Genomic DNA, 24,525 nt, shown 5'->3' with positions numbered 1-24,525 from the left:
CACTGTAATTAAGAACATGAATTGACATGTATTAAGAGTTTACTGTGCACCAGATGGTGAGCCAATAATATACATTTTTAATCTTCACAGCAACCATAATAATTATTTTTAAATAAATGTATTATTTATCTATCAAACAACCCAGTGAGATATGTATTGTTATTACACAGGAGGAAAAGTGAAATTTAGGATGTTTAAATACCTCCTCAAACTCTCATAACTTTAGATTCTTAGAGATGAATTTAAACCCAGATTTGCCTTACCGCAAAGCCTCAGTACTTATCTCTGGTGCAAAAATGAGTTCAGAGATTAATTTCTAACACATTCAATTGATCCATCCAAATGCTATTAAGTTGACAAATATATTTTTAAGAGATGCTACATTTTAGATCCAGCTATTTCCTTTGTGTTATTTCTTCCCTCATTTTGCAAAGATGTTCACTTTGTGCCTTTAGCCATCAATCATTAGAAGCCACAGTCCATCTTTCACAGAAAGAAAACAACAGAACACTTGAGATACTTTACGGAATTCAGATATTGGAACATCTTGCAATTGCACCATCATGTTACCTTGGTCTTTTCAGTATCCATCTAGGAGGCCAATTTTGCTTCAGTGATTGGGGTCACCACCTAGGGCTGGCTGGTTCCCTCCCTCTTTTTCTCTCTACCTTTCTCATACTAATTCTTCAATAGTCAGAAATAATTTAATGCTGATTTTTTCATATTTGTCATTTTTAAATGCTACTAATAATCCACCTTTAACAGTTGTATTCTCTAATCTTTAATGGCTATATCCTGAATCAGTTCTTTAAAATTAAATCCAACATGCAGGCATAGAAATAATTTTAAAGATACCTTAAAATAACCTCTCCAATACATCTTTATATATGCCATTTGTCATGTTTTTATTTCCAATTAAATATGAACTGAATATATTTACTCACACTTGTGCTGAGTATATTGTTGGTGTCTGTGGGTATTTTTGTCTCTCAGTGTTAGCTGTATAGCATTACCTGAAATAAGAGCACAGTATTATAGCTTTCAGGTGTGTTCATAATATTCTGAACTGAGGCTGATAATATAAACAGCTGCTCAGCAGAAACTGAAGTTGATATGTGTTACTATTAGGAATGATTCTATTTAAAATAACCCCAATATGGGTCTGTAACATATTTTCTATCAGACAGTAAGTAAAGGATATCTATGGCTATGAGATCTAGCAATATTAAAGAGAAAACCATACATGACAATTACCAAAAAAAAAAGAAGCTATATAGTATAAGAAATCTAACAGTTGTTGCTCTCATCCTACATTTGAGATATGATTTATGTTTTGCAGTTCTTTAGTTTAATCGAGAAGTTAACATTGAGTTTTTTTAACCAAAATCAATAGGGATGCCCCCAGAGCTAACAGTATTTAATAATAACCAATTTATGTTGAATGTTCAAAAATGTGGAGTGTGGCATATACCAGCATATGCATTTGCCTAAATGAACCATGGTTGACCCTCAGCCAAGTTGTAGCATTCACAGTCTTTCCTGGAATATTCTAAGTTTGATATTTCTGGATGCCATAAAAGAATTAAGCTGAGACAATTTTTCTGTTGTTTTTGTGTGTATTACATGTATTACCTCAATCCCTTAATTACTGAATTTTTACTCAGCCAGCCTAAGGTAACAAGACACCCAAGTACTGTGAACAGAGTGGTACCTACTCCCAGATCTGTGATAAGGTCTAACTCCGAATGATTATTGTAGGATTTCAGTTCCATTCAACTGCAATGAAGACTTTAGTATCAGACTGTATAGCATATGGGTTTTCGTATTATTATTTTAAAACACATTCTCTGCATTCAAAGACCTTATTCTTTTATTATTGTTATTATTAATTTATTTATTTATTTTTGCTGTGATGGGTCTTCGTTTCTGTGCGTTTCTCTAGTTGTGGCAAGTGGGGGCTATTCTTCATCATGGTGAACGGGCCTCTCACTACCGCGACCTCTCTTGCTGGGGAGCACAGGCTCCAGACGCGCAGGCTCAGTACTTGTGGCTTACAGGCCTAGCTGCTCCGTGGCATGTGGGATCTTCCCAGACCAGGGCTCGAACCCGTGTCCCCTGCATTAGCAGGCAGATTCTCGACCACTGTGCCACCAGGGAAGCCCTGGGTTTTCGTATTATTAATGTCAAAGAGTTTTTGAAATTATACACTTGGATTTAATTCCCAGTATTTTTTATGCCTTTGCAAAAGTTAATTGAACATTGTACACATTTGTTTTCTCACCTATAAAATTGATATAATGACATAGAACAGATGAGATTGCTGTGACAAAAGATAAAGAAGGTAATATATATTAAAGAGCATCTACCTAGATCTGTGCTTGGTCCTCACAGGGGTGCCCTCAGCCTCCTCCTTGGAGGCTGTGCCTTCAAGGAAAGGGTGGTTATCTGTTAACAAATTAACTGAGGAGTGCCTTGACTTTCTGCAGGAGGACAAAAAGTGTCTGTGATCTCAGACACAAAGTTTATCACAGTCTCGCTGTCTTAAGGTATAAGGAATAGTGGGTGTCAAGCTAAACATAAGTTTAAAGAAGTAAATTCACAATTGAGAAGTTAACAGATTGGAAGGTAGTAAATTGTGATTCCTCTGAGTCATCACATCCTTATCAATAGCTATGTTTTTCATTAGAAATATTCAGTGCAGATTTATAAAGTCTGAATCCTCCTTTCTAATTTTAATTTTCTCCATCTATATATATTGCTAAATGTGGAAATGATACATGATTATGTACACTGTGATTTTTCCTATGGTAACTCAAACTTGACTTTTTTTTGTTTTTTTACTCACTGCTAGATGCCTCAGCTGGTCTTCAGTATCAAATATTGCATTTCCAAGATTGTTCAATATGCAGTAACTATTATCTTCCTGCATTTGTTAAATGTTTCAATGATGGCATCGATTTAACATTCTTATATTTCCAGATGTGAAAAACAAAATTTGAAGCATCTAAGTAAAAAGTCAACTTTTACTTTGACAACCAATAATTAACTAATATAAAAGAGATTTGTCTATACTAAGAAAAGAATTAACCCAGAGTGACCCCTCATAATTAAAATATTGTATGAAATACATCTTCCCAATTTTTACTTGAAATCAGATTGATACTCAAATGTCTTATTTTGGACAAAAAGTTGAGCAAAAGTAAATAATTTGCACGTTCATGTACATGAATTATTGTGAATTATGGGGATAAATATTTCACATTTAATTCTGAGTTTGTTTTCTTGAGTATTCTGTCAAAATTCTATTAGCAGACAAACATTGAAAAATGTTGAAATTTGACAGATAGCTGCTACTTTCTTGTAGAGCAAACTTTATTACCCTAAAGAAGGAATTGACCACTTTAGAAAGAGCCAGACTTTGTGTCTTTTTCTACATTGTCTGACATTTTAAGCACAGTGACACCAACAATGATGTGAACTAACATCTAAAGGACACAATATGTGTGCTATTTTAGAACATCAGGGAAAGGTAGTTCATTTTCTTTTGCCTCAGTTTTAATTAAGCCAAAAGAAAATCAAATAATGTACACCCCAAAACAAGAAAACAGACACTTGCATTTCAGGACCAAAATCCCAACTTCATTCAATTTCTTGAAACTAAAGTTACCTGTTAACTTTCATAAAACTGCATCCCTGAAATAACTGGTTCCTCAGACTGAAATAAGACAGTACCTTTTTTTTTTTGCGGTACGCGGGCCTCTCCCGTTATGGAGCACAGGCTCCGGACGCGCAGGCTCAGCAGCCATGGCTCACGGGCCCAGCCGCTCCGCGGCTTGTGGTATCCTCCCGGACCGGGGCACGAACTCGCGTCCTCTGAATCGGCAGGAGGGCTCTCAACCACTGCGCCACCAGGGAAGCCCCAGTACCTTTTTGATATGAAAAACTAAAAACACTACTGAAAATTATATTATGCACTGCTGTGATTCTCTTTAATGTTTACATTTTTCCCTGTCATCTAATGTAAAGTTACTAATAGATTTAGACATATAAATTACTTTATTCATATCACATACAGACTTCTTACTTTCATCTTTACAAGGTAATACTTTCTATTTGTTATATTACAAGTTTAGACTCTCAATCCTAACTAAATGTACATGTTCTATTTATGAATATAGGGATACACTAATGAGCAATCTTGATAAGGTTTCTTTATACCTCTTCATTGGTAACTTTTCTGCAACATAAACTATTTGAAATACATCTTAGAAATTGGAAGCTCATAAAGAGGCTATGCCTAGACAAATAGAAGAACCAAGTGCGTTCACTAATGCCCATATTCTTTATTTGTAGAAAGGCAACTTTGGTCCTTAGTGTAAGTGTGTACTCATTTTACACATAATTGTGATGACCATATTTATTTATTACAAACCAAAGTGAAAACAGGAGTGAAAAAGGAGGTTTTTAGACAGAGTATTGCAGGCATCTCAATAGAAAGAAAGGTAAGAAAAATCAGAAAAACCCTAAAATCATAGCAAAAGAAAGAGGGAAGAAAAGAAAAGAAATGAGGGAAGGAAGGGAGAGAGAAAGAAAGAAAGATTTTCAAGATAATTTTTCTGTGTGAATTTATTCTTTTTTAAAGTGTTTACTATTTGATTCAGTAGATTAGATTGTAAGTTCTTGCCTGTTTTATTCACTATTTTATATCTAGGACCCATCACATGATTGAATCAGTGACTATTTAGATAGTATCTGTTGAATGAATCAAAAAGATATATGAATTTTACAAACCATTTATGAATGTAGTTGTAGAGGCCAACGCCTATTTCCACATTACACTAAAACCACCATCATGCCCTCTTTTTCACCACAGAGTGGGTGACCTACAGCTCACTACAGAATCCTTACTTATGCAGTGTGCCTCCACTGAAATCTTAAAACGTCTAGACTGGTTCAAAAGAAAAACATAAAAATAAAAATTTAAGAATAATTATCTTAAGTTATATTCATCAAGGAGGATATACGGACTATGGAACAAAAAACTAACAAATTTTTGCTTCAGGAAATTGATCTCTAATGGAAGCCAAGGTGATTCTGTTTATAAAGCATGTTAGTACATAGATCAAAGCACTGGGGAACTCTGTGATAAACTGGTGCTGTTCTTTTTATAGTCTCTAATGTGTTACGAACCATTTTTTATTTTACTTGCTAAGTAATGTTAGTCCAGGAGAGTGATGAGACTAGGGAAATCCTTAGCTTCCTGCTCTCAGTTCGGCTTTATTGCGTGTCTCGTCTCACCTCTCCTTGCCAAGCAACCTAAGCTTAGTCCTGACCATCCCCCAGGAGTTACATGAATGCAGATCTAACAATAAGCATCATTGTTCCCAGTGCGTAGGTTTGGGAACTACAGAAGAGGAAGGATAACTGAGTTTCATATAGCAGGTGTACAGAGAATTGTGTTGAATGTAAAGGCAGAAAAACTGAGACAAAGGAAATTCAGAAAAGCTAAGAAAGATGGTAAGGATATGAATGATACCTATCTATGCAATTAATGATACTACAAAGTGAGACATCTGACCTTCACTGTCCAATATGGTAGCCACAAGCTTCAAACAGCTACTTAAATTTAAATTAATTTAATTAAGCAAAATTAAAAAGTCAGTTCCTCGTCATGCTAGGAACATAGTGCTAGTGTTTCATGCTAATACCAAAAAAGCAATTCTAAATTATTTTTAGTCCAAGAAGTTTTTTTCGAAGTTAATGCAACTTACTGAGTGTACTCCATTTTAGGACATTTAATGAAATGAAAGAATCAGTGTGTAAAGTGAATTCAGTTTTTTTTTGTTTGTTTTTTTTTTTTTTTTAGTTTCTGCTTTATAACAAAGTGAATCAGCTATACATACAGATATATCCCCATATCTCCTCCCTCTTGCGTCTCCCTCCCACCCCTCTAGGTCACAAAACACCCAGCTGATCTCCTTGTGTTATGCGGCTGCTTCCCACTAGCTATCTGTTTTACATTTGGTAGTGTATATATGTCCATGCCACTCTCTCACTTCTCTCAGTTACCCTTCCCACTCCCTGTGTCCTCAAGTCCATTCTCTATGTCTGCGTCTTTATTCCTGTCCTGCCCCTAGGTTCTTCAGAACCATTTTTTAATTCTTAACTCATAGTAACACATTGTCATCAGTTTTGCTTTGGATACATTTTTATGTTAATTTACATTGTTATTATTGTTATCATTATTAACATTATTTGTGAAGGAACATTCAGAAGTTAATTCTTCATCTAGTTCCCTCTTTCCCTGGAGGTTGGTTTGTTCAGTTTGACATCATCTGGATTGGTGATTCTTGGTTCTGAAAAAGCCTGGTTCATATTGACTTTGTCTAAAGAATGTTGGAAAGAAATTAAAGACTCAGGAGTGTCTTTAATGTCTCCACCATAGAATAAATGAGAAGTTTCAACCATTGTGGTTCTTTGTAAAACACCAGGGAATTCCTTAGAATAAATTCAGTCCTAAAATATATTCAAATCTATGCTCATCCAGAACTTGCACTTGCAGAGACCTACCTACCTTAGTTAGCAAGAGACCTCGATCAATAACTGTTTGCCTCACTGAATTCTGACTAATCATTTTATTCACTCAATAGACATTTGTCTCCTTTCAAGAGCCACCTCTGAAAAATCTCACTCAACAGTGACTTTTCTCTGTCTCTTCTAAGGGTGTCTACAGAATTGAGCCTGAGTCGAGGCAGTGATGCAGGGGGCACAGGTTACAAATCAGACAGACCTCAATTTTAATTCAATCCTTGGAAATGAAATGATGGAAATGTCTAGGTGTTAGAGTCATTTATCTGTAGAATGTGCCTTTCTAGACCCCAGCATGTGAGCATTTAGCCTACCTCATGGCACACAGTTAGTGCTCACTAACTGTGCTTGGCAGAGACTAGGTTAGTACCATCCAGAGGCAACTGTTGATGTATTCGTCATGTCATCTGTTAAATCTTGTTAAGTTCCTTGAATTCAGGAAGTAGTTATTCATGTATAGCTTGTCTGGTTTAGAGATTTTTATAAAAGTGTTACTTAGAGCTCAGAATATCTTTGTGTGTATTTAGGGATACTTAAATGTTTTTAAATAGATAAGACAGACCTTCAGTAATACCACCACTGAAACGTTCAATCAGGTATTGAGTGTGCTAGTCCTGAATGTCCATATTTATTCATTCATTCATTTATGATAAATTTATCAAGTACCTACTACATGCAAAGGACAATCACACAGGAAAATTTTTAGTCTGACGGGGCTTGCAAGTGTTTTTTTTTTTTTTGCAAGGGAGACCAAGACTGGACAATTGAGTACAAAATTAATCCTTCGATTACAAATATGAAAAATGCTGAAAATTACAAGTGATGAGATGCTAAAATTCATAGACCAAGTGAAATATAACCTCACTCTGAGGTGCAGAGAATCGTTGTTTGAGTGAATAGCATTTAATTTGAGAAGATAAGATCAAGCCAGATATAAAGTATACAAAGGTAGTATTAGAATTTTTGGTACAGTGATTTGGGTGACAGCTGGGACCTGGAGATTTGTAGACCATTCAAACTGTGGGAATAGCATGTGAAAAAGCCCTGGGGTGCAAAGGATCATGACACATCTGAGGATTTAAAGAAGGGTGCCATGTTAAGCGAGGGCATAGAGCTAGGGCCCGTGAAGTAAGCTAGGCCTAGATGTAGGGTCTGAAAGGTAATGTGTATTTAATGTGCATTTTATTTTATTTTATGTCTATCTTGACAACAATGGGAAACTACTAAATTATTTTAAGCACGGGAGAGATATAATCTATATGAATTTCTAAAATATCACTTTGGCTGACTTTAGGAAAATGGATTGAAGATGACAAAAGTGAATGCAGAAAGAAAAATAATCTAATTATAACAACATAATCAACAAGAATACTAGCATTTATACTTGTCTTTAATATCTGTCATTTAAATCTCACAATGGTCCAGTGATGAAGTTCTCTTATTCTACCACTTTGAGGAAAGAAGTGTAAATTATCTTGCCTGAAGTCTCTTAGAGATGGAAATGTCTAGGTGTTAGAGTCCAGATTTAATTTCAGACAAATTACTCCAGGGCAAAAAAAGAACAATAACAAAAAAAGTGAACAAAGTCAAAATTGGTTTCTGGGCAAGAAAAGAACAATAACAAAAAAAGTGAGCAAAGTCAAAATTGGTTTCTGGCCTAAACACTGTCAGATAACACTAAAAATTGAGAAAAGTAAGTATAAGAAAAGCCTATGTAATTTCTCAGAATATATCATAAAATTGGTAGAAATCTATTTCATTTGCTTACAAATGGTATTTCCATATGGAAAAAATATATGAATATGTATATGCATGTGTATGTGTATGTGTGTAATCACCACACAACTAAGTTAATTGTTAACTGCTTTCAGTTGAAATTCCTGCTATTTCCCAACAGGCCTGATTTTTATACGCATGGTCATTTCATTTAGAAACAATTCATTTATTCTTAAATCTCCTAATACATCTTGCAAAATCCAGATCTTTGCTCCCCCACTAATAGCTTTGTTTCAGGAGGTTATTTAGCTTCATGAATAAGAGCATAGACTTAAATTAGACACTTTCAGCTGACATCCAGTCCTATGATCTCACAAAAATTATTTTCTCCATGCCTATTTCCTCACTATTATCAATATCACCTTCCTCATTTAATGCCTCATTTAAGCACCTCATGTAATGTAAAGTGCTTTAGAACGTGCCTGGGATATGGCAGCACTCACTAAATGTTGGATATTAAATGCTAGCTGTTGAAGAAATAGAAGCCATTCTCATATTTTTGTCACCAAAACTTCAAACCTGCACTTATAAGCACTTCTTCCCCCATTGTTCTTTTCCTGCCCTGGAGAAGGAATCCCTTCTCCTGTCAAATGCCATGTGCGAACTTGATCCTCTAGATCCCATCACCTCTCTTGTTCTCCCCTCCTTTAGGAATCCTCTGTTTCCTAAAGCTCTCTCTCACTCTACTCAATCTTCTTTTCATTGACATGTAAGCATCCGCCTTATGACAGACAAGACATACTCTTGACATTCCCTAGTCACTTTATTTCTTTGTTCCCCATTACAAGGACATTTCTAGAAAGAACTGCTAGTATTCTCCATGCATTTGAATGTGTCATATATTGTTCCACTCTGATCAGGTTTCTTCACCCACCACTTACCAAAACACACACTTGTCATTTTCCATCTTGCCAAATTCAGAGCTTGTCTGCCATTCTTCAATAACCTGGAGACCAGCAAATATGTATCCAGGACTTCCCTTTTGTCTGGTGTCCTTGCTCACTTAAAAGATGTCTAATTGACATTTCTACTTAGAAAGATGTCTCAAACATATTGACCTGGTGCAAAAGAGAACTGCTCATCCATAATCTACCTTCATCGTTTACCCCATAAGTTATTCACAAGTGTTCAAGTAAGGTCCCAGTCATTATTCTTTATTCTATTTTCCTCACCATGGCTCACCCTTCTTCCTCCACCTCTGCATCTCTCAGAATGTTTCCTTCCCACCTGCACTCCCCAAAGCACAAACCCCTTCTGACCACTTCTTCCTCTACCTTCATCTAGACCAGCATAAGCTGTTTCACGTACTGATGACATGGTCTTCCAATTCCTAGCTCTCCCCACTCTCATAGCCTTCCCAAAACATTCCCCACAAAGTTGCAAGAGTGATCTTCTCAAAATATACAGTTGAGTTTATCATTCTTCTATATTTAGCATAACAGTGGTTTACTGCACATAAGCTTCTTGTGTGACCTTACAATACTTTATACTCAACACTTAGTACAACATCTAGTACAAGTGGATATTTTGTGAGTGAATGACTGAGTGATTTCAATTATTTCACAGTCACTACTTCATACTACTGCCTCATGGAAGTACGACTATGGGTGATGATCCCAGAATGCTAGACATAAATTCCAGCTATGCTACCCACAAGGGAACTCAATTCTCTGGGCTTCAGTTCCCTAATCTCTGAAGTAATAATAGTAACTGTGGCACAGGATTTATAAAATACATGTGTTAGTAGACACAAATCCATTAGAGTCATGTATGTTTGTTGCATGCAATAGTGATGATGATGATAATGATCAACTACTTTATCTGGATGTAATATTTTTATCCACGTTGTTTTTTATTTTTTTTAATGTTGTTTTTAAAAAGACAGCATTAATTACTTACTGGGGCACCCTGTGAAGCCTCTATACCTCTAGAAATAAAAGGCATTAATAAAAACTAAAATTTCAATATTAAAAGAATAATTCTTTTTTCATAAATTGCTCTATGTGTTTATTTCTTGCTTCTAACATCAAGTGATTTCCAAATCAGATGACCACAAGTTTATTAACAACCAGATACAGTGCCAGAAGTTTTGGCAACTTATGCGTGGCACAGAGTGGCAAAGTGCAGCACCGGGCAAGATACTTTCAAAACAGAAATGAGCGTTTCCTTTGATTATCTGTTTCTCTCAATAATTCCTTCACACCGAACTCCTGTTCACCACAGAATAGAAGCACGCTTGTGAAATTAACCATCAGAAAAGATGACTGGGCTTCCCTGGTGGCGCAGTGGTTGAGAGTCCGCCTGCCGATGCAGGGGACACGGGTTCGTGCCCCGGTCTGGGAAGATCCCACATGCCGTGGAGCGGCTGGGCCCGTGAGCCATGGCCGCTGAGCCTGCGCGTCTGGAGCCTGTGCTCCGCAAGGGGAGAGGCCACAACAGTGAGAGGCCCGCGTACCGGAAAAAAAAAGAAAAAAAGAAAAAGAAAAGATGACTTATTAACATCACATTTCACAGTGAGTGCAAGAATGAAGAAGCTGGTGCATGACTTTGAAAGCTAGCATTTTCTGAAAAACGAACAAAAATTTAGCAAAGAAGTCAAGTGAATGGTCCTCTTCCTATTTATCCAGATAACATCTCATGTCTTTCTAAATTTTCTTTCTTTCTTTTTGCTGGTTGCAATTATACTAGGATAATTATACTGGCGTTGAGAGACAAGTGTTGTCAGCTTCTTCCTTGTGTATAATGGCCAAAATCATTTAGATTCAATGCAATAGAGGCCACATTTCCCGTTTTTTCAGCCATATAAGCCTACATTAGGGTTTAAAAGACCTCCAGTAACTACCCCAGCCTTCATCCAAGGAAAAAAAATATCAATTTTCCAGGATTTCTACAGCTCTTTTTTGGTCTCCATAGCAGTTAAGGGCAAGCTGAGAAGGAAAAAAAAAAAAAAAAAAAGATTTATTTCCAGCTCTAGTGAAAGCTGAGTCCCAAGATAAAATAAAAAGCCAAGTATAATGAGAAAAAGGGAAGTAAAAGGAAGAAAACTCCTATAGGTCAGTACTGAATATGACCTTTGCTCTGAAAATTCAAAGAGTAATAAATTATAAGAGAAAATAGGAGCTCATTTGTGTCATTGAAGCTCTACCTCTTGCTTGACTAGGGAGCTGAACAACAATACACAGATGGAGGGCAATGAATTTATGAAATTATGTGCCAGCTCCCAGGATAGGGCTTGAAATGTGCACTTGCTGTTGGCACTAGAATTGGGGCTTTGTTGATCTAATGCCAGGACTGCATGCTCACATTCTGCTTTTTGTGCCAAAGTTAGATGCTCAGATTTGGAAGCTAAAATTTATCAAGTTTTAGCACTGCCTCTCCACAGCCAAATGATCATGGCATAAAGAGGTACATATTTTACTTCAGTTTGAAAGTAGAACTGCCACATTAGAACAAATTCACTCTCCTCAAAAAATTCGGATCTGAACCATTTCCCTTTTAATGAGCTCATCTAAAAAGAGTCTAGAAAGCTTTTTCTGTCTACTTCTGTTTTTTGTTGGGTAGTATAGCCTTGTGTCAATTTCCTCTGGCTTTTAGATTTAGACAAATATTTATTTTCTCTGTCCTGAACACTAATGATATCCCTTGATTTTAAGAACTTATTTAACATAAATGATAATACAAAGAAATTAAGGTGGCCATGTTTAATGATATAGTCTCCAGCCAATTATTTTTTTTTTATTTTTATTTTTTGGCTGCACTGGGTCTTCATTGCTGTGCATGGGCTTTCTCTAGTTGTGGCGAGTGGGGGCTACTCTTCATTGCGGTGCGCAGGCTTCTCATTGCGGTGGCTTCTCTTGTTGTGGAGCACAGGCTCTAGGCACGCGGGCTTCGGTAGTTGTGGCACGTGTGCTCAGTAGTTGCGGCTTGCGGGCCCTAGAGCGCAGGCTCAGTGGTTGTGGCGCACAGGGCTTAGTTGCTCCGCGGCATGTGGGTTCTTCCCAGACCAGGGCTTGAACCTGGGTCCCTCGCACTGGTGGGCGGATTCTTAACCACTGCGCCACCAGGGAAGCCCTCCAGCCAATTTTTAAAACTGTTGTTCCATTGGAAGCCACAACCTCCCTATTCTGTTTTGTCCAGAGGGCACAAAATTATTTTTCATGTTATAGTAATGAAGCTCCTACATATCCTCTTCTGGCTACATCATGCCCATAATATAAAAAGCTACAGAAACTTCCAATATTCTCTATGATAAGAAATGCTTATTAAGTGCTCAGATGTTATATCCCTGAAGTCCTAAACTCTGTGTCAGCAGTTCTCATCCCTTTTTTTCACCACAGAATCATCTAAGAAACAATCTAAAAAGTACCTTTGGCCTGGCCCTACCCAGATCAATTAAATCAGAACCTCTGAAAGTAGGGCTTAGGCATCCATGCTTTTTAAAGCTCCCAAGTTGATTCTAACGTGTGGCTAGAGTTGAGAACACTCTTCTATGTGAAGGGATAGTCTATGTCTTTGTGGAAGCAAATCAAGGATGTACTGAGGAAGTACAACCAGGCAAAGACGAATCCTAAGTCGGTGATGCTAAAAATAAAAAGAATGTATATTACCTTTCTAGTAACTTGCTAATTTTTAGCAAGACGAGAATTAAGGCTGCTATAAAGAATCACCAGATTTTCTTGTTTTTACTTTACTTTGAATTTCCTTTATACATATTTTTTCACAGAAACACTAACATAGAAAGTATTTAAGAGTATCAGAGTTACTTGTATGTGGAAAGGGAATGTGTGAGTGTGAGTATTGTCCTATATGCTGTACAGAGTGAATTTGCTACTGAAAAATGGAATATAAAATACCTTCTCTGCCTGTTGTGCAAACAAGGGCAATGGAAAATAGCACTCACCTGAGATCTGCTAGGGAAACATTTATGCGGAAACTTAGAGCAACAGATCTAGGTGTGTGGGTCCCATTGCCCATTCTAGGGCACCACTCAGAGATCTAGAACAGTCATTTCAGACTCTGAAGGAGTGGTCGGCTGTTTAGTAGGACTGTCACGCTGCATGGTTAGGTAGGTTTAGACCTCTTTCTGATATGAGCAGGGCTATGACACAAGAGCAATATGACATGATGGCAGCTTGTCTCTGACTCTCTCCTGCAGCCCAGTATTAGAAGATGGGTGTAGCACCAACCCTTCCTTTGTTATAATTAAACCTGAGGGGCCAGTCCTTGCGGGTACAATTATGTGAACTGACAAGCCAGTGGCAGCATTTGCTACATCACTGTTCATGGTGGGGAGAAGGCTGAGTCTCTCCTCTGGTGTTACAAGGCCTGGAATCCTTGAGATGTGGCCAAGATTAACTGTGTTAAACCCAGGGCCGCTGCTAGTTTTGCCCAGGACTTTACTAGAGGCCAACTGTTTTTCTGGGAGGCTGACCAGGACAAGATCAATCTTGAACGAGGTAACACTAATCTTCACTCAGTCTATTTCTCTCATTTGAAGGACAGCATGGTACCTCTTATGTCAGCAGCCCATCGCTTGTAGCTTGTGAGTGCTGTCAGCCTAATCATCAGCATCCCAGGAAACTCTGGAAACTGGTTATAAATGGCTGCGTATCACCCTGGTGACGCAGACCACACACACCTCAGTGTGATAGGGTAATTTTTAGGAAGAGCCTATGGGCATGCATTGTCTAGTCTAGAAAGTATAACGAGGGTGGCCTTTTAGGTGAATCAGTACCTGCAGCCATGCTCCAAGTGTCCTGTAATTCCCAGGGGCCCCAAATCATTCTGGGGAAAGAAAGATCCATCCTGTATTGGTTGTTTAACCCTCTACATAGTAGGCATTCAATTAAAACACATGGACTCAATAAAACAATGTTAACCAGTATTTATTGAGTATTTAATATGAGTCAGGAGCCATTCTAAGTACTTTTGTTCAATGGTTCATTATTCTTTACAACAACCCTGTGAAAGAGTGATTATTATTATCCCATTTTTAGAGAAGATTGAGGCATTAAGAGGTAAAGTCACTAGCCAAAGATTATGAGGCAGGTAGGTGGCAGAGCTTGATTTCCAATGATGCCCTGTTGATTCAGACTCTCCACCACTGCTTTTCAAGGCATCAGTGAAATGCACTTTTTGGACAATGAATTGTTTAGGAGCTCTAGTGACAGTGAGAAGACTAGTTAGAATTTAATTGCAATAGTAAATGTGACTTAGATGAGGTATGTCATTGGAATAGGAAATAAGTAGACAGATTCAAGAGATACTTAGGGAGCTGGAATCAGAAAGACTTGGTGATTGAGGGTTTGTGGCAGGTAAGTGAGAAAGATGTATCAATCACTGTTCTCAGTTTCCTATCTGGTGAAATAAGACAGGGAGTACTGGAGGTAAAGGAGGTGTGTGTCTGCAAGATCATGAATTTACTTTTGGATGTGATTAATTTGAGAGAACTGTGACATTTCAATTGGAGTAATCAAGAAGGTTGTTGTGTATATTATTTACATTTCCTCTGATCATCATGATCAAAGAAGTTCCTTTGGCTGGAGTTTTGAACTGAGTATTCCAGTGAAGCTATGGAAGGCTAATAAATTATAGAAAAAGGAAAATAGAAAAAAAGATGTTCAGAGAGCATCTTTTGTAACTTGTGACTTAGAACCCAGGCAACCAAAGAGCAACCCACACTTCATATTGAGAAAAATGGCCTAGAGGAAAAGCGAAAACGATGCCTAGGATTAGGGAATCTCAAGTATAAATGAGATGAAAGAAAGGCAGAATATATTTTCAGTAATAGAGGGAAATAAAAAAATAATGAAACAAAAAATGCTTGATGACTGTAGTTAAGTATCAAGGCAGGATTCAGAAATACCTGCATGATTTATAGTCTGGGTGTTGTAGAAAGCAGTACTGAAGTGCTTGTGAATTTTGTAAGCTGGGGAGGGGAATAAATTTTGACCTAATTTCTAGGGATCATTTATTTTTACTTATTTTATAAGAGAAAATCAATTACTACTGATGATAATAAATATAAGAAAAGCATGGGAATACTAATTTTGACAGCTAATATATATCAAAGATCTGATAGCTTTTATATATTTAAAACTAGAATTAGGAAAATAAGTGGTATATCTAAATAATTGAAAGCATGTCAGTAGTGTTGGATTGTATAGACCTTTCCACAGGAAATCAGGTGTTAAGTTATCTTAAGCAACAACCAAAATTAACAGTGTTACTGCAGATGTTTGCTTAGTCCATCCTCAGAAAACATTCTTAAGCATCCTTGGGTCATTAAACAGCTACTGATTTATTCTTTGTCAAACATTTACTGTTCAGGTTTCATATAAGAGTACTTCCCTCCAATTCCATTCTACTTGTCCATTAATATTTTTAAAACTCTATCAAATTCTCATTAAAAATAGTTACATAATATATATTATAGGAAACATGAATCACTATGGGAATAAGATCTGGATAAATCAAAATGGGTGTGCATATGGTATAGATACAGATATAGAATATCTATACACAATCATTGTCCAATATTCAGTATTTATAAGACAATGACTTGAGAACTTGAAAACATGTATTCTAATGTGTAGGCCCTCAAGTCTATGTCCCTTAAGGGGAAAAAATGCTCTTTATTTTCTATTTCTGCACAAATTAAGTCCATACTCTGTATACTAAACATGCTCAAAAGTTCTCTCAAATATATATCCTAATATATAAAGTAGGTATCCTTATGCAATAGGTTTATTCTATTTTTAATTCTCTTTAAAGGTAAATAGTTGTACCAGATGATCTAGAAACGTTTCTAGGTCTAATTATTATTATTTTTTATTTCAGCATACCTATATGTGTGCCTACACACATACACATACACATATATGCTTGGTGCTTGTTTTCTTTCCTACTAGTTTTATTTATATGATTAGATTAATTCAACAATTATTTACTGAGGCCCCCAAACAGATTAGTTTGTTTGCTCTAGAAAATACAGGCATACCTTGGAAATGAGATATTGGGGATTTGGTTCCAGACCACTGCAATAAAGCAAATATCTCAATAAAGCAAGTCACACGACCTTTTTGGTTTCCAAGTGCCTATAAAAGTTATGTTTACACTATACTGTAGTTTCTTAAGTATGCAATAGCATTATGTCTAAAAACACAGTGTAGCTACCTTTATTTAAAAAAACTTTCTTCCTAAGAAATGCCAACCATCAACTGAGATTTCAGTGAGTCGTAATCTTTTTGCCGGTGGTGGGCCATGCCTTATTTGCTCAATGTTGATGCCTGCTGAATGATCAGGGCGGTGTGTGCTGAAGGTTGGAGCAGCTGTGGCAATTTGTATAAGATAACAAAGAGGTTTGCTGCATCAGTTGGCTCTTCCTTTCACGACTGATTCCTCTGTAGCACGCTATGCTGTTTGATAGCATTTTATCCACTGTAGAACTTCTTTCAAAGTTGACGTCAGTTCTCTCAATTGTCAGTACTTTATCAACCAAGTTAGTGTAATATTTTAAATCCTCTGCTGTCATTTCAACAGTCATGGCCACACAGACTGATGAACAGGGTAATGTAACCACTGCTTCAGAAACTGAAAAAGGGAAACGTTTATTTCTGACTAGGATGAAGAAGGATCTGTCTTGAATTAGTCAGAGTTTGGCAGGCAGACAAAGGAAGGAGAGCCTTTTAGGCAAAGACAGCTGTCTCCACTAATGTACACAGAAGTAGGGAAGGCTGGGAAGGAGGGAGGCCACAGGAGAGGGCTGATACCAGGAAAGGTATCTTCAGATCTCTGTTTCTTCCTCAAATCTATATTTCTAATTTCTTACCAGGCATTGCTATTGACTGTCTTACAGACACTTCAAACTCAATATGCCTGCAAAGAAACTCATTATCTTTTATCCCAATCCATACTCCCCTTCTTTATTCCTTGCCAATGATATATTCATCCTCCCAAACCCAAGGTGAAAAAAATGGAGTCATCTTCAGTGTATAACTTTCATATGCAGTTTGGTGCCACATGTTATCATAGGGCCAGAGAAAAGGAAACAAAGTTTGCTATTTGGGGAGGATTGAGAAAGAGGGAGAGAAAGGATGATAATTTTGTAGCTGAGTATTTTTTCTTTTTAACATTTTTATTGGAGTATAATTGCTTTACAATGGTGTGTTAGTTTCTGTTTTATAACAAAGTGAATCAGTTATACATATACATATATCCCCATATATCTTCCCTCTTGCGTCTCCCTCCCTTCCACTCTCCCTATTCCACCCTTCTAGCTGGTCACAAATCACCGAGCTGATCTCCCTGTGCTATGCAACTGCTTCCCACTAGCTAGCTATTTTACATTTGGTAGTGCATATATGTCCATATATACACTACCACTCTCTCACTTTGTCCCAGCTTACCCTTCCCCACCCCCGTGTCCTCAACTCCATTCTTTACGTCTGCGTCGTTATTCCTGTCCTGCTCCTAGGTTCCTCAGAACCATTTGTTTTTTTTTTAGATTCCATATATATGTGCTAGCATACAGTATTTGTTTTTCTCTTTCTGACTTACTTCACTCTTACTACACTTACTTACTTCACTACACTTACTTCACACTACACTTACTTCACAGAGTATGACAGACTCTAGGTCCATCCACCTTACTACAAATAACTCAATTTCATTTCTTTTCATGGCTGAGTAATATTCCATTCTATACATGAGCCACATCTTCTTTATCCATTCATCTGTTCATGGACACTTAGGTTGCTTCCATATCCTGCTACTGTAAATAGAGCTGCAATGAACATTGTGGTATATGACTATTTTTGAATTATGGTTTTCTCAGGGTATATGCCCAGTAGTGGGATTGCTGGGTAATATGGTAGTTCTATTTTTAGATTTTTAAGGAACCTCTATACTGTTCTCCATAGTGGCTGTATCAATTTACATTCCCACCAACAGTGTATGAGGGTTCGCTTTTCTCCACACCCTCTCCAGCATTTATTCTTTGTAGATTTTTTTATGATGGCCATTCTGACCTGTGTGAGATGATATCACATTGTAGTTTTGATTTTCATTTCTCTAATTAATGATGTTGAGCATTATTTCATGTGTTTGTTGGCAACATGTATATCTTCTTCGGAGAAATGTCTGTTTAGTTCTTCTGCCCATTCTTGGATTGGGTTGTTTGTTTTTTTGATATTGAGCTGCATGACCTTCTTGTAAATTTTGGAGATTAATCCTTTGTTAGTTGCTTCATTAGCAAATATTTTCTCCCATTCTGAGGGTTGTCTTTTTGTCTTCCTTGTGGTTTCCTTTTCTGTACAAAAGCTTTTAAGTTTCATTAGGTTCCATTTGTTTATTTTTGTTTTTATTTCCAGTTCTCTAGGAGGTGGGTCAAAAAGGATCTTGCTGTGATTTATGTCATATAGTGTTCTGCCTATGCTTTCCTCTAAGAGTTTGATAGTGTCTGGCCTTACATTTAGGTATTTAATCTATTTTGAGTTTATTTTTGTGTATGGTGTTAGGGAGTGTTCTAATTTCATCCTTTTACATGTAGCTGTCCAGTTTTCCCAACACCACTTATTGGAGAGGCTGTCTTTTCTCCATTGTATATTCTTGCCTCCTTTATCAAAGATAAGGTGACCATATGTGTGTGGGTTTATCTCTGGGCTTTCTATTCTGTTCGATTGATCTATATTTCTGTTTTTGTGCCAGTATCATACTGTCTTGATTACTATAGCTTTGTAGTGTAGCCTGAAGTCAGGGAGCCTGATTCCTCCAGCTCTGTTTTTCTTTCTCAAGATTGTTTTCAGTATTCGGGGTCTTTTGTGTTTCCATTAAAAAGTGTGAAAATTTTTGTTCTAGTTCTGTGAAAAATGCCATTGGTAGTTTGATAGGGATTTCATTGAATCTGTAGATTGCCTTGGGTAGTAGAGTCATTTTCACAAGGTTGATTCTTCCAATCCAAGAACATGGTATATCTCTCCATCTATTTATATCATCTTTAATTTCTTTCATCAGTGTCTTATAGTTTTCTGCATACAGGTCTTTTGTCTCCTTAGGTAGGTTTATTCCTAGATATTTTATTCTGTATGTTGAAATGGTAAATGGGAGTGATTTCTTAATTTCACTTTCAGATTTTTCATTATTAGTGTATAGGAATGCAAAAGATTTCTGTGCATTAATTTTGTATCCTGCTACTTAACCAAGTTCATTGATTAGCTCTAGTAGTATTCTGGTAGCATCTTTAGGATACACTATATATAGTATCATGTCATCCGCAAACAGTGACAGATTTACTTCTTCTTTTCAGATTTGGATTCCTTTTATTTCTTTTTCTTTTCTGATTGCTGTGGCTAAAACTTCCAAAACTATGTTGAATATAGTGGTAAGAGTGGGCAACCCTGTCTTCTTCCTGATCTTAGTGGAAATGGTTTCAGTTTTTCACCATTGAGGATACTGTTGGCTGTGGGTTTGTCATATATGGCCTTTATGATGTTGAGATAAGTTCCCTCTATGCCTACTTTCTGGAGGGTTTTTATCATAAATGGGTGTTGAATTTTGTCAAAAGCTTTCTCTGCATCTATTGACATGATCGTATGGTTTTTCTCCTTCAGTTTGTTAATATGGTGTATCACATTGATTGATTTCTGTATATTGAAGAATCCTTGCATTCCTGTGATAAACCCCACTTGATCAAGGTGTATGATCCTTTTAATGTGCTCTTGGATTCTGTTTGCTAGTATTTTGTTGAGGATTTTTGCATCTATGTTCATCAGTGATATTGACCTGTAGTTTTCTTTTTTTGTGACATCTTTTTCTGGTTTTGGTATCAGGGTGATGGTAGCCTCATACAATGAGTTTGGGAGTATTCCTCCTTCTGCTATATTTTGCAAGAGTTTGAGAAGGATAGGTGTTAGCTCTTCTCTAAGTGTTTGATAAAATTCGCCTGTGAAGCCATCTGGTCCTGGGCTTTTGTTTGTTGGAAGGTTTTTAATCACAGTTTCCATTTCACTCCTTGTGATTTGTCTGTTCATGTTTTCTCTTTCTTCCTGGTTCAGTCTCGGAAGGTTGTGCATTTCTAAGAATTTGTCCATTTCTTCCAAGTTGTCCATTTTATTGGCATATAGTTGTTTCTAGTAATCTCTCATGATCCTTTGCATTTCTTCAGTGTCAGTTGTTACTTCTCCTTTTTCATTTCTAATTCTATTGATTTGATTCTTCTCCCTTTTTTTCCTGATGAGTCTGGCTAATGGTTTATCAATTTTGTTTATCTTCTCAAAGAACCAGCTTTTAGTTCAATTTATCTTTGCTATAGTTTCCTTCATTTATTTCTGGTCTCATCTTTATGATTTCTGTACTTATGCTAACTTTGGGGTTTTTTTGTTCTTCTTTCTCTAATTGCTTTAGGTGTAAGGTTAGGTTGTTTATCTGAGATGTTTCTTGTTTCTTGAGGTATGATGGTATTGCTATAAACTTCCCTCTTAGAACTGCTTTTGTTGCATCTCATAGGTTTTGGGTCTTCGTGTTTTCATTGTCATTTGTTTCTAGGTATTTTTTGAATTCCTCTTTGATTTCTTCAGTGATCTCTTGGTTATTAAGTAGTGTATTGTTTAGCCTCCATGTGTTTATATTTTTTACAGATTTTTTCCTGTAATTGATATCTAGTCTCAAAGCGTTGTGGTCGGAAAAGATACCTGATACAATTTCAGTTTTCTTAAATTTACCAAGGCTTGATTTGTGACCCAAGATATGATATATCCTGGAGAATGTTCCATGAGCACTTGAGATGAAAGTGTATTCTGTGGTTTTGGATGGAGTGTCCTATAAATATCAATTAAGTCCACCTTCCTTAATGTATCATTTACATTAAGCTTGTGTTTCCTTATTATTTTCATTTTGGATCATCTGTCCATTGGTGAAAGTGGGGTGTTAAAGTCCCCTACTATGATTGTGTTACTGTCGATTTCCCCTTTTATGGCTGTTAGTATTTGCCTTATGTACTGAGGTGCTCCTATGTTGGGTGCATAAATATTTACAACTGTTATATCCTCTTCTTGGATTGATCACTTGATCATTATGTAGTGTCCTTCTTTGTCTCTTGTAATAGTCTTTGTTTTCAAGTCTGTTTTGTCTGATATGAGAATTGCTACTCCAGCTTTCTTTTGATTTCCATTTTCATGGAATATCTTTTTCCGTCCCCTCACTTTCAGTCTGTGTGTGTCCCTAGGTCTGAAGTGGATCTCTTGTAGACAGCGTATATATGGGTCTTGTTTTTGTATCCATTCAGCTGTCTGTGTCTTTTGGTTGGAGCATTTAATCCATTTACATTTAAGGTAATTATTGATATGTATATTCCTATTACCATTTTCTTAATAGTTTTGGGTTTGTTATTGTAGGTCTTTTTCTTCTCTAGTGTTTCCTGCCTAGAGAACTTCGTTTAGCATTTGTTGTAAAGCTGGTTTGGTGGTGCTGAATTCTCTTAGCTTTTGCTTGTCTGTAAAGGTTTTAATTTCCCCATCAAATCTGAATGAGATCCTTGCTGGATACAGTAATCATGGTTGTAGGTTTTTCCCTTTTATCACTTTAAATATGTCCTGCCAGTCCCTTCTTGCTTGCAGAGTTTCTGATGAAAAATCAGCTTTTAACCTTATGGGGATTCCCTTGTATGTTTTTTTTTTCCCTTGCTGCTTTTAAAATTTTGTCTCTGTATTTAATTTTTGATAGTTTGATTAATATGTGTCTTGACATGTTTCTCCTTAGATTTATCCTGTATGGGACTCTCTGTGCTTCCTGGACTTGAGTAACTATTTCCTTTCCCATATTAGGGAAGTTTTCAACTATAATCTCTTCAAATATTTTCTCAGTGCCTTTCTTTTTCTCTTGTTCTTCTGGGATCTCTATAATTCGAATGTTGGTGCATTTAATGTTGTCCCAGAGGTCTCTGAGACTGTCCTCAATTCTTTTCATTCATTTCTCTTTTTCCTGCTCTGCAGTAGTTATATCAACCATTTTATCTTCCAGGTCACTTATCTGTTCTTCTGGCTCAGTTATTCTGCTATTGATTCCTTCTAGAGAATTTTTAATTTCATTTATTGTGTTGTTCATCACTGTTTGTATGCTCTTTAGTTCTTCTAGGTCCCTGTTAAATATTTCTAGTATTTTCTCCATTCTATTTCCAAGATTTTGGATCATCTTTACTATCATTATTCTGAATTCTTTTTCAGTTAGAGTGCCTATTTCCTCTTCATTTTTTGGTCTGGTGGGTTTTTACCTTGCTCCTACATCTGCTGTGTGTTTCTTTGTCTTCTCATTTTGCTTAACTTACTGTGTTTGGGGTCTCCTTTTCGCAGACTGCAGGTTCGTAGTTCCCATTGTTTTTGTTGTCTGTCCCCAGTGGCTAAGGTTTGTTCAGTGGGTTGTGTAGGCTTTCTGGTGGAGGGGACTAGTCCCTGTGTTCTGGTCGAAGAGGCTGTATCTTGTCTTTCTGGTGGGCAGGTCCATGTCTTGTTGTGTGTTTTGGGGTGTTGTGATATTATTATTATTTTAGGCAGTCTCTCTGCTAATGCGTGTGTTTGTGTTCCTGTATTGCTAGTTTTTTGGCATAGAGTGTCCAGCTCTGTAGCTTGCTGGTTGTTGAGTGGAGCTGGGTCTTGGCATTGAGATGGCGATCTCTTGGAGATTTTCACTGTTTGATATTATGTGGAGCTGGGAGGTCTCTGGTGGATCAATGTCTTGAACTTGGTTCTCCTACCTCAGAGGCACAGCCCTGATGCCTGGCTGGTGCACCAAGAGCCTGTCATCCACACGGCTCAGAATAAAAGGGAGAAAAGGAAGAAAGGAAGAAAGAAAGAAAGGAAGAAAAAGATAAAATAAAATTTTTTAAATGTTATTAAAATAAAAAACAATAAATAATTATTTAAAAAAAATTTTTAAGTAATTAAAATAGAATGAAAGAAAGAAGGAAGAGAACTACCAAACCAAAAAATAAATTCAGCAATGATAACAAGCGCTGAAAAGTATACTAAAAACAATACAAAACAAAACAAAAAAACAAAAAAGAATGGACAGACAGAACCCTAGGACAAATGGTAAAAGCAATGCTATAAAGACAAAATCACACACAGAAGCATATGCATACACACTCAGAAAAAGAGAAAAAAAAATATATATATATATATCCTTTTTTATCCTCCTACTCAGTTTGGGATGATTCATTGTCTATTCAGGTGTTCCACAGATGCAAGGTACATCAAGTTGATTGTGGAGATTTAATCTGCTGCTTCTGAGGCTGCTGGGAGAAATTTCCCTTTCTCTTCTTTGTTTGCACAGCTCCCCAGTTTCAGCTTTGGATTTGGACCCGCCTCTGCATGTAGGTCGTCTGAGGGTGTCTGTTCTTCACTCAGACAGGACGGGGTTAAAGGAGCAGCTGATTCGGGGGCTCTGGCTCACTCAGGCGTGGGGGAGGGAGGGATGCGGATGGGGGGCAAGCCTGCGGCGGCAGAGGCCAGCGTGACGTTGCACCAACCTGAGGCGCGCCATGTGTTCTCCCGGGGAAGTTGTCCCTGGATCAGGGGACCCTGGCAGTGGCCACTGCACAGGCTCCTGGGAGGGCAGGTGTGATTCGTGACCTGTGCTTGCACACAGGCTTCTTGGTGGCTGCAGCAGCAGTCTTAGTGTCTCATGGCCGTCTCTGGGGTCCTTGCTGTTAGCCGCGTCTCACACCCTTCTCTGGAGCTCCTTTAAGCAGCGCTCTTAATCCCCTCTCCTCACACACCAGGAAACAAAGAGGGAAGAAAAAGTCTCTTGCCTCTTCGGCAGGTCCAGACTTTTCCCCGGACTCCCTCCTGGCCAGCTGTGGCGCACTAGCCCCATTCAGGCTGTGTTCATGCCACCAACCCCAGTCCTCTCCCTGCGATCTGACCAGAGCCCAAGCCTCAACTCCCAGCCCCGCTCGCCCTGGCGGGTGAGCAGACAAGCCTCTCGGGCTGGTGAGTGCCGGTCGGCACTGATCCTCTGTGCGGGAATCTCTCCGCTTTGCCCTCCGCACCCCTGTTGCTGTGCTCTCTTCTGTGACTCCGAAGCTTCCCCCCCACCGCCACCCGTGGTCTCCGCCCATGAAGGGGCTTCCTAGTGTGTGGAAACCTTTCCTCCTTCACAGCTCCGTCC

Source organism: Delphinapterus leucas, chromosome 3 (assembly GCF_059928025.1).
Source record: "Delphinapterus leucas isolate spDelLeu-1000000601 "Yukka" chromosome 3, BTC_Dleu_Yukka2, whole genome shotgun sequence".
NCBI classification, from domain to species: Eukaryota; Metazoa; Chordata; class Mammalia; order Artiodactyla; family Monodontidae; genus Delphinapterus; species Delphinapterus leucas.
Note: the sequence above shows the minus strand (reverse complement) of the source record.